This window comes from Arachis ipaensis, chromosome B04 (genome assembly GCF_000816755.2).
Source record: "Arachis ipaensis cultivar K30076 chromosome B04, Araip1.1, whole genome shotgun sequence".
NCBI lineage: Eukaryota > Viridiplantae > Streptophyta > Magnoliopsida > Fabales > Fabaceae > Arachis > Arachis ipaensis.
The window spans coordinates 63,944,058-63,954,332 of NC_029788.2; the positions used below are offsets into that span (position 1 = coordinate 63,944,058).

Sequence of the window (10,275 nt, forward strand, 5' to 3'; positions counted from 1 at the left end):
ATCCACAACCCTTGCTTAAATTTTGAGGGATTATTTTTAATTCAGCCTAGACTTTCTTACATGAACTCTGAAGCTTCTTTATGTAGTTTAATCTTGTTTATCTGTGATATACCACTTATCTTTTATTGATTTATAGAAAATTTTACTTCAAAATTTATTCTTTGAATTGAACCTGATTCTCTTCCAACTTTATTATAATTCTATGGCTATGCTTACCTAATTATGTACTTAAGTATCCTCCAAGATTTTTAAAGAAAATATTTTGCCCTTAGTGCCAAACAAGCTTTAATTTACAAACCATGCATGATTTGTTTTGATTTAAAAATTAAATTGATATAACATATTATTTATACTAAGTTTAGTACATTGAAAAAATGTTAGATTTATATATATTCTTTTGAAAGAGATAAACTAATTCCCTCTATTTCAAATTGAAGTTGTTCAAAATTGTTGTACTATTTTCCCTAATGATGTTCATATTGAAACTATTCGATTCAAAATTTCTTCCTAAGCCTTGAATTAATTCCCTTTATGCTCCATTTCATTGCTTATATATATCCTTGTTTGTTGATGATTTCACGTATTCCTTCAAATCCTTGCGAAATACCATCTTGTACAATTGCGAACTTGAGTATTCTTCTAATTTCTCGCATAAATCTTTTGTGCCGTTTATCTTTCTCTTCTCATGTTTCGTATTCCTTATATGCGCTAGTTCTTAGGGACGCGATTTGTGCGTGTGGAAAGTGAATCTGGTCAGTATACGAAGTTATAAGGAGTTTAATTTTGAGGCGACGAGAGGAAGTGATCATGCTTTGTTAAGAGTTCTGAACGAACATTGTGCCTATTTAATTTTAGATTTTGAAATTTGGTTTGCGTCAAGTTATTTTTATTAACTTTTGCATCACGTAATATATTTTCTTCTGTGTTTGTGATATAATTTTCTTGGAATCTTTAAAATATTCAAAAGGGGATGTGAGTATGAATCTTTTCTCCATCTTAGATCAATTTTCGAGGGCGAAAATTTTTGTAAGTTGGATAGAATGTAACATCCTGCATTTTTGAAAATCTAATTATGAATAAATTGTGATTTTATTTTATTAAGTTTAAACTTTATAATTTTAAAAATTATTTGATTAGAAATAATTAAGTAGATTCGGAGGTAATTTCATTTTAAACCAATTAAGATTCTTAAGTAATTTTATATAATGAAATATTTTGTATAATTTTAGTAATTGAAAAATAAGAAAGAATTGTATAATTTAAATTAAGTAACTTTTATTCTTAAAAGGTTACGATTTATTTTATTAATTTGATATTTTATTTTATAAATCAATTAAGAATAATTAAATTAGTTTTATTAATATTTGGAATTAAGTTAATTAATATTTTTGTGTAAATTTTTATAATTGGTTATTTTATATAATTTCAAATTAGAATTCAGTAATGGAAGTGTTATATAATTTAATTTAAGAAAATTGTATTATGATTAAATTATGGTTTATTTTATTAATTTGAGCTCTTAGAGATTAATTTATCATGAATGATTAAATTGATTTTTATAAATATTTTAAGTTTAAGTCAATTAATATTTATGTACAACTTTTATTTTAATTAGTCATTTTATATAAATTGAAATTAAAGTTATGATGGAAAAATAATGAAAGGTCATATAATTTAATATAGGTAATTGATATTTCGAGTTTAACCGTATTTTATAAAATGTGATTAGTATGCTTATTTTATAATTTAAATTACAAATAATTATTTGAGCTCGTTAATAGATTGATAGATAAAATTTTATGCGTTTTAAAAGTAATATTTATAGCATTATATTTGAATTCTAAATTGTTATTCTATCATAAATATTTTGTAAAACTGTTATATTCGTATATATTTTTTCTAATTTATCAAATCAAAACCTAATTTAACTTAAAATCACAAATTTCCTAATTGATACCCTGATTTCACAAACTACACACACATGCATAGAAAGGAAAGAAAGGGAACAGGGGGAGCTTGATGGGGAAACAGAGAACAGGGGGAGAGAGTGACGGAACAGAGGGAGAAGAGAGGAAGAAGGATCACCGCGCTGTGCCGCTCCCTGTGCCGGTTGCCGTCGCTGTCGCCAGAGCCAGGGAAGAAGAGAAGCAAAACCGCGAAGAGAGAGATTGACGGAGACGTTCACTCGCTCATCCTTGTCGCTGCAATGCGTTGCCTCCGCCGCTAGTTCAGCTGCTGTCGAGCTCGCAGCAACCGTCACCATGGAGACCGCCACTATCATCTCCGAAGCTGCATCGTCGATTAGGTTAAGGAAGGGGAGAATCATGAACAACCAGAGGAGGAGAAGAACGTGTGGTGGTGGGTGTTCTCTTAGCCAGCGTCGTTGAAGGATGCTCCACCGCCGCCGCCGGAATCACGAGCTGAGGTAGAGGAGGAAGCTATCTTCCCTGTTGTTGTACTCACCGTAATGCTACTGCTATGGCTTCGTTTCCTTGATTTCTTTAATTACTGATTAAGTTGCTGCAGCTGTGGACTGTGACGATTGATTTTCCAAAAGAATCATTGCTGCTATGAACTATTTTAGCCCTACCCTGGTATTGCTCGGTTATCACCACCTCCTTCATCCTTGTATCTGAATCTGTATCATTTACAACCTGTTTTGATTATTGTTATCTCTGCTTGCCGCTTCAGTGTTATAGGAAAAATGCCCAAAAATGTTTTTGTTTCCATCTAGCCACCATTATCATGATTGTTGATGACATCGCTGCTACAGAGGGTCATCGGCGTCACTGTTGCGGTTGCTGCCACGAATTAGGAATAAAAGGGACTATTGCGTTAAATTCCGCAATAGCGACATCGAGGTAGGAGGTTTAAATTGATTATATGAATATTGAATTGTGGCTGAAATTGTGATTGAAATGGTTGTTTGGTATATTGCTATGGCTGTGAAAGTGACCTGAGATTAGTAGAGGATTATGTTTTTGACTGATTATGTATAAATGGTTGAGACTAAGATAATCATTTGATATATTTGATACTGGATTAAGAATTGTTGAAGAATTAGGTCTAAAAGACTAAACCATTATTAAGAATCTGGTTTTCAAAATAGAATGGTTACTTTGAGGACGGCCTAGTAATTTGCTAGTGATCGAAATGGTATGAGATTAAAATCTGAGTAAAATTTAACAAGTGTAGTTGTTAGGATTTAAATTTGAAGGTTTCGTATTAACTGAAGATTTGGTTATAATTTTTCTAGGTTAAGCCGTAAAATCTGATTTTCTACATTACCTTTAAGTGAAAACAGTAACTTTGAAAGACTGTTGATGACAAGTCATCTTAGCCTAGTTTCACTAGCCTTTTTCTTTTGTTTTCAATTGAATTATGCACTTTCTTGAGCTACAAGTAAGCTAATTTGGGTAAATTTTCATGCTTTCTTTGATTGAATCGACCATGTATGAATTCATGCTATTTCATGAGGTTTTATGCTATAATTGTCACATATTATGATAAAATGAATATCCCATGATTTTGAGTTTTTGGCGCCGTTGACGGGGATTGATTAGATTGACAATGATTAAGTGAGGTGGTGATCTAGATCTAGCATTTTTATTTTCTGTTCCTTTAATTTTCAATTAACCCACTAACTGTTTGAATTTTTGCTTAAGCTAACTAAAACTTCATTCTAGCAATAGATTGAAGTGTCACTGGTTTGAGTGTTTCTTATGTTCTGCTTGTATGTCAGGTACAAGAAGAACCCCACCCAACTTTCATGAACAAGACGAAAGAACTCTCCGAAGGCTAAGAAGAGAAGCAAGAGAAAGAAATGTTGCTAGAGAGGAAGAATCAGATGAAGAATATCATGAATTGGAGGAACACTCAACAAATCCAACAAATCCACCAGTGAGAATGGCCAACAACAATGGTCAACCCCAGAGGAGAGTCTTGGCTTCATATACATTTGCTAATCCAAGGCATTGTGGGAGTAGCATCCTTACCCCAAATGTCGATGCAAATAACTTTGAATTGAAGCCCCAACTCATCACCTTGGTGCAGAACAACTGTTCTTATGGAGGAGGCCCCTTGGAAGATCCAAACCAGTACCTATCCACCTTCCTGAGGATATGTAACACAGTGAAGACCAATGGTGTACATCCTGACAGTTACAAATTGTTGTTGTTTCCATTTTCCCTGAGGGACAAAGCTACTCAATGGTTGGAGTCATTCCCAAGAGACAGCATCAACAACTGGGATGATCTAGTAACCAAGTTCCTTGCCAAGTTTTACCCACCTCAAAAAGTTATTAGATTGAAGTTAGAAATAGAAGGGGTGGACACCATCCTAGCTCAAAACAAAATAATGCAGCAGCAGATTCAAGAACAATTTGAGCAGATGGCTAAAAAGATTGATAGTTTACAAATTGCAGCAGTGAATACAAACCAACCATCAACCACATGGGGACAAAATGAAGAAAACCAAGAAAATCAGCAGCAGGAACAACCTCAATATGTGCACAACCAAGGCTCAGGCCAAAATGAGGTTTATGGTGACACCTACAATCCATCCTGGAAGAACCATCCAAATCTCAGATGGGGAGATAACTACACCCACTACACCCACCTCCCAGCTGATTTTGTCATCCTGGATATGGATGAAGACCCTAACACTCCCATCATACTGGGAAGGCCTTTCCTGGCTACGGGCAGAGCATTGATAGATGTTGAAAAAGGAGAATTGTTGTTAAGAGTGCATGATGAGCACCTAGCATTCCATGTTTTTAAAACCCCACATGAGTCCACTCAAGAAGAAGAGTGTACAGAGGATAAGGCCAGAGAGCAAAGTTTGAAGGAGGCATTCAATGAGTTAACTCCAAGACTTCCACATCCATGCTTGAAAGAAGTAGAGATGGTGCAACAAACCAAAGAAATCAAGGAGGAACTAGATCCAAAACCCCCAAATGAGAACCTCAACATTCCAGATAAAGAACCACCAAGGCATGAATCATCTCTTAAGAAAGAAGAGAAGAAGAAGAGGCCAAAAGGGTGGAAAAACAAGAAAATCCCCACTGAAGGCTTTTCACCAGGGGATAAAGTAATGTTAAACACCCAATCAATGAAGGTGTCCCCACAATCATCTGAATGCTATACTGTGAATCGGATCCTTTCACTTGAACACCTAGAGATCATCAAAGAGGAGACCAGAAGAAAGTTCACAGTAAGAGGAGAAAAGCTGAGGCACTATGATTTTCAACCCCCATGATCTAAGGGGATCGATGTCAAGCTAATGACAATAAAGAAGCGCTTGTTGGGAGGCAACCCAACCTGAGGTAGTTCACTTTTCATAGCTATTTCAATAAAAGGGTTAATTAGACTTATCTATATTGCAAGGAGCTAAGTTTATGAAGGAGACTTTCTAGGCCTAGGAGTCAATAAGAAGTGAGTATTTACATATCCACACAAAATCCCATGAACTATCAATAATACTCTGCTAGCATGAACATCCTCTTCCATTTCATCCTTTCTTCTCAATAAATCTTTTTTTGCTTGGGGACAAGCAAGCTTTAAGTTTGGTGTTGTGATGACAAGTCATCTTAGCCTAGCAATCAACCAAGGCCTCTCTCAACCCAATTCCACCAAGAGCAAAGGCCCAACTCAAGGCTTGAAGATCATTTGAAGAAAGTGTATAAATAGGATAGAATTCAAGTTTTCAGAGAGCTTTTCTGGGGAGTTTTCAGAATAGTTTTCAGAGAGCTTTGGATTTTGAGTGATCTTTAATTTCTTAGTTTCGGGGAAGGAGAATTCCACTCTCTTCCTCTTAGTTTTATTGCTTTCAATTTCAATTGCAATTGTCTTGGATCTTGGGTTGGAGAATTGAAGGAATTCTGTTTCAATCTCTTCCGAAGATCTCTCTGTTTCTTCTACTGCTTATTGAATTTAATTTCTGTTAATTGTTCTTCATCTACTTTCTTTGCAATTTACAATTTCTTGGCAAGTGTTCTTGTTGGATCTAGGAAGGCATTGAGATCTAGACTTGGTTTTCTAGTCTCTGGGTCCTGAGATCTGATTTCCCAATTTTACATTCTCTGTTAGTTTTGGGTGTTTTGGAGAAATTCGTTTCTCCGCTAAAATATCCCATCAACTGTAACTAATTCTGTGAGGATTGAAATTTGGTTGAACAAAGTCCTGGTTAAGCTTGGGAATAATTGGGACTGAATTGTAGAGTTTGAGATCTTTTCATTAAATATAAGATTTATGGTGAATTTTTGAGTAATGGTTGTGGGATCTGATTTTTACTGCAGAATTTTTGGAACAGCAGTAACTTGTTGGCTCTGCTGTGAATGTTCCGAATTAAATTTTGAAACGAAACCAATTTTAAATGAAACTTTAGTCCTATTATTTTAATATCGTAAAATTTCAGAACGGTTGAACTTGCGGTTTAAAAGATACGAATTTTTGAAATACAATGCATTATGCAGTAAAGGCCGGATTCTGTTTTCTTAAATCAGTAAATTTGGAAGTTTATAACTTTTGAACCTGGTTGGATATCGAGGTGCAACCAATTGAAAGTGAAAATTAAGTATGTTTAGCATATGTGACTTAAATTTCAGAGCTATCCATGTTTTAATGAGTAAGTTATGGGACTTGGAAGAAGATAAGTTCATTAAGTTTTAAAACAGAATTCTGCAGAAAATTAGTCAACTTCTAGGTTATATAACTTCTTCATTGAAAATGATATTGACCTGGAATCAATTGGAAAAGAAACCTGGATGAGTGAAATTGAACTATATTAATTTTTAAAGTTATTGGATTTAACTTGGATTTTATATTGAATTTTGAATATCACATGCTGGTGCTGTTTTTCTGGTTTTATGCACTGCAGAGCAGTCACGGTTTTTCCTCTATTCCTAAGGCTAGAGAAACCAGAAAATTATGATCTTTGGTTTTTTAGAAACCTTATTTCAAGGTGAACGCTTGGACATAAAGTTTGCATAATTCTGAGTTTATTTGCTATATTAAAAACAGAAAAGAAGATAGGGTGTTGAGAATGCCTGAGTTAGAGTTATGAGTTCATAAAATTAAAGATGAACCTTAGCGTTATATGGCTGATTCAATGTTGGAATTTGTTTGATTCTGAATTGATTTGATATTGGAGAGGTTGAAAAGAGTTTGGTAAATTGTTTGGTTGGACCCGTAAGGGTGGCTAAGTCCTATTTGTTGCTTAATGCAACCCAAGAGATATTATTTATTTGTTTGTTTCTTAATGCAACCCAATAGATGTTTGTTTATTTATCTATTGCCCTGAGGCAACCCAAGCTTAATTTTCCGTTCCCAAGAGTATATATTTCCTGCGAGTAGAAAGCAGAGGCTGTCTCAATAGAGCTGCTAATAATTATATGCGCATTTATTTGAACAGAAAATCGTATCCGGAAAATCGTGAACTCGTGATCGGATAAATGTCTGGAATGCAGGTGCTAACCGACACATGAGCTCATGGCCTGCACTAGGACTAGACATGCATCATATGCATCTATGTGACATTGTTTGGGTGTGTATATTGTAATTGGTTTGCCTAAGTGAATAGTTCTGTTTAACTGCTAGTTGCTATACTTGATGTAATTGCTCTTGATTGTGTTTGAACCTCATTACTTGTGTTTGTAACTGACTGGCTGGATTGTGGTGAATTGGGTGTTGATTGAGTTGTTTGGGCCTAAGGCCGTGACTGGTACGTTTGAGGTCTAGTTTTGTATAAAGTATCTGACTGGTTCAGCATAGACTTAATGAACATATGCTTGGAGCAGGATGATCATTTATACCGCGTAGGTAACTTCTTTTATGTTATGGTCTAGTAAAGTATGAAAAATCAAACTGGTTCAGTATAGACTTAATGAACTTATGCTTGGAACAGGTTGGTCATTAATACAGTTTAGGAAACTTTTAAGAGTTTTATAAAGAAAATATGGTTCTAGGATTTTGAATAATTAACTAATGCTTTTAAAGAAGGTTAATTTTCTTTTAGATGTCTCTGAATGAAATTAACTATTTGCACTTTATTCTTTACTTTCACGGCATTCTCGACCTCTACTGAGAACATGTGGTTTGGTTCTCACCCCCAAATTTTCCACCCTTTCAGTGACACAGGTTTGAAGACGCAATTTGAAGCTGCGAGCAATTAGTAGGTTTTCTTTATGGTTTTAATTGGTCTGGTAGAGTCCCCTCACTGATTGTCCCTTGAGATTTTATTTCATATAGAGGGGTAGGTTTGGTATATTGTATTTGAGTTTTATTTGGTTTCTTTTGTATAAGAATTATTATCAATAATATTTATGTGATTATTATTATTTGTAAATGTTTGAATTATGACTTTAATGAATAAAAAACAAAAATTTATGGAATTTTCTTAAAACTGAAATGCGAACTCGATACAAAGGCTCAATAATTAAGTAGTTAATACTAGAGAAGGTTACGTAATGTTCTTTCTAGTGGAAATACCCTGACTTAAGCAAGGTATTTTGCTGGAAGGGATGTTACACCCAGGGTGGCGTTTAACTCCAACTTGAGGCATATGCACGTGAAATCTTGAAAGCTCACCCCAAACACTCACCAAGTGGGTCCCGGAAGTAGATTTCTGCACTATATGCACTTAGTTACTTATTTTCTGTAAACCTAAGTTACTAGTCTAGTATAAAAACTACTTTTAAAGATTCATTTAGCACCTTATGACATTTTACACTTCATATTGTATTTTCTACGGCATGAATCTCTAAACCCCATAGGTGGGTGTGAGGAGCTTTGCTATGTTTCAATGGATTAATGCAATTACTACTGTTTTCTATTCAATCACGCTTGATTCTATTCTAAGATACTCACTCGTACTTCAATATGGAGAATATGATGATCTGTGACACTCATCATTATCCTTAGCCCTATGAACGCGTGCCTGACAACCACTCCTGTTCTATCCGAGCTCAACGTAGTCATTGTGCGACAGCTTGAGTGCGTATCTCTTGGGTTTCTAATCAACGGACCGAGTCCGGAGGTTAGAACCTTCGTGGTATAGGCTAGAACCAATTGGCAGCATTCCTGGGATCCGGAAAGTCTAAACCTTGTCTGTGGTATTCCGAGTAGGATCTGGGAAGGAATGACTATGACGAGCTTCAAACCTGCGAATGTTGTGCGCAGTGACAGTGTGCAAAAGGACAAGGGTCCTATTTCGACGCTAGTGGGAACCGACAGATGATTAGCTGTGCGGTCGCTGTACATGGTATTTTTCATCTGAGACGAGCAATCCAACAATTGATTAGCCGTGCAGAGATCGTACCTGGTATTTTTCATCCGAAAGGATCATACAGCTTGCCATTTAAGGAAGCCATGCATGTTTGGAGAAGATGACAGTAGGAAAGCAGAGATTCAAATGACAGAGCATCTTCAGAACCTCAGCCTGTTTCTCATCACTGAATCACAAGTACTATTAATTTCATGTTATTTATTTTTCATAAAAACAATCATTCTTATCATTAATCTCCTGACTAAGATTTACAAAATAACCATAGCTTGCTTCAAGCCGACAATCTCTGTGGGATCGACCCTTACTCACGTAAGGTATTACTTGGACGACCCAGTGCACTTGCTGGTTAGTTGTGCGGAGTTTGGACAACTGACGGTTCATCTTGTTACTTAGATTAGGAAGAATTTACCTTTTGGGTTGGTTTAAAGTCACTAAATTTGAGTCTTTTATTTTTTTTTTAAATCTTTCAAAAATTTTTATTTTTCTTTATTAATCTGTGATTTGTCTTTGAGTCTTTTATTATTGTTCTTGTTAAAATTTTTAAAATCCTTGTTTTATTTTTCTAAATTTCTTTATGAAATTTTTAATAAATAAATAAAAAACCAATAACCTCATAATTTAGTCTTTTGTCTCAGTTTAGTTTCATATTTTAAGTTTGGTGTCAATTGCATACCTTTATTTTTCTTTCAATTTTTCGAATTACATGTTCTTAGTTCTTTCTTGATCTTCAAGTTGTTCTTATTTATTTTTCTTGTTTGATCTTTAGTTTTTCTTATTTTGTGTGTTTCCTTGTTTTTCTTGTGCACTTTTGAATTATTAGTGTCCAAAATATAAAAATTTTTAAGTTTGGTGTATTTTGTGTTTTTATTTTCTTAAAAATTTTCCAAAATTTGTTCTTGGTGTTCATCTTGCTCTTCAAAGTGTTCTTGGTGTTCATCTTGACATTCAAAGTTTTCTTGTTTGTTTTCTTTGTTTTGATCTAAAAATTCTAAG

The 10,275-nt window shown here is 34.6% G+C and overlaps 1 long non-coding RNA gene across 1 annotated transcript; it reads left to right on the forward strand.

Annotated features, from left to right (window-relative positions):
- LOC107639339 lies at window positions 2,724–8,351 on the forward strand. The gene is made up of 2 exons (XR_002361142.1): window positions 2,724–2,861; window positions 8,128–8,351. It is a non-coding gene; the product is annotated as an uncharacterized LOC107639339 (long non-coding RNA).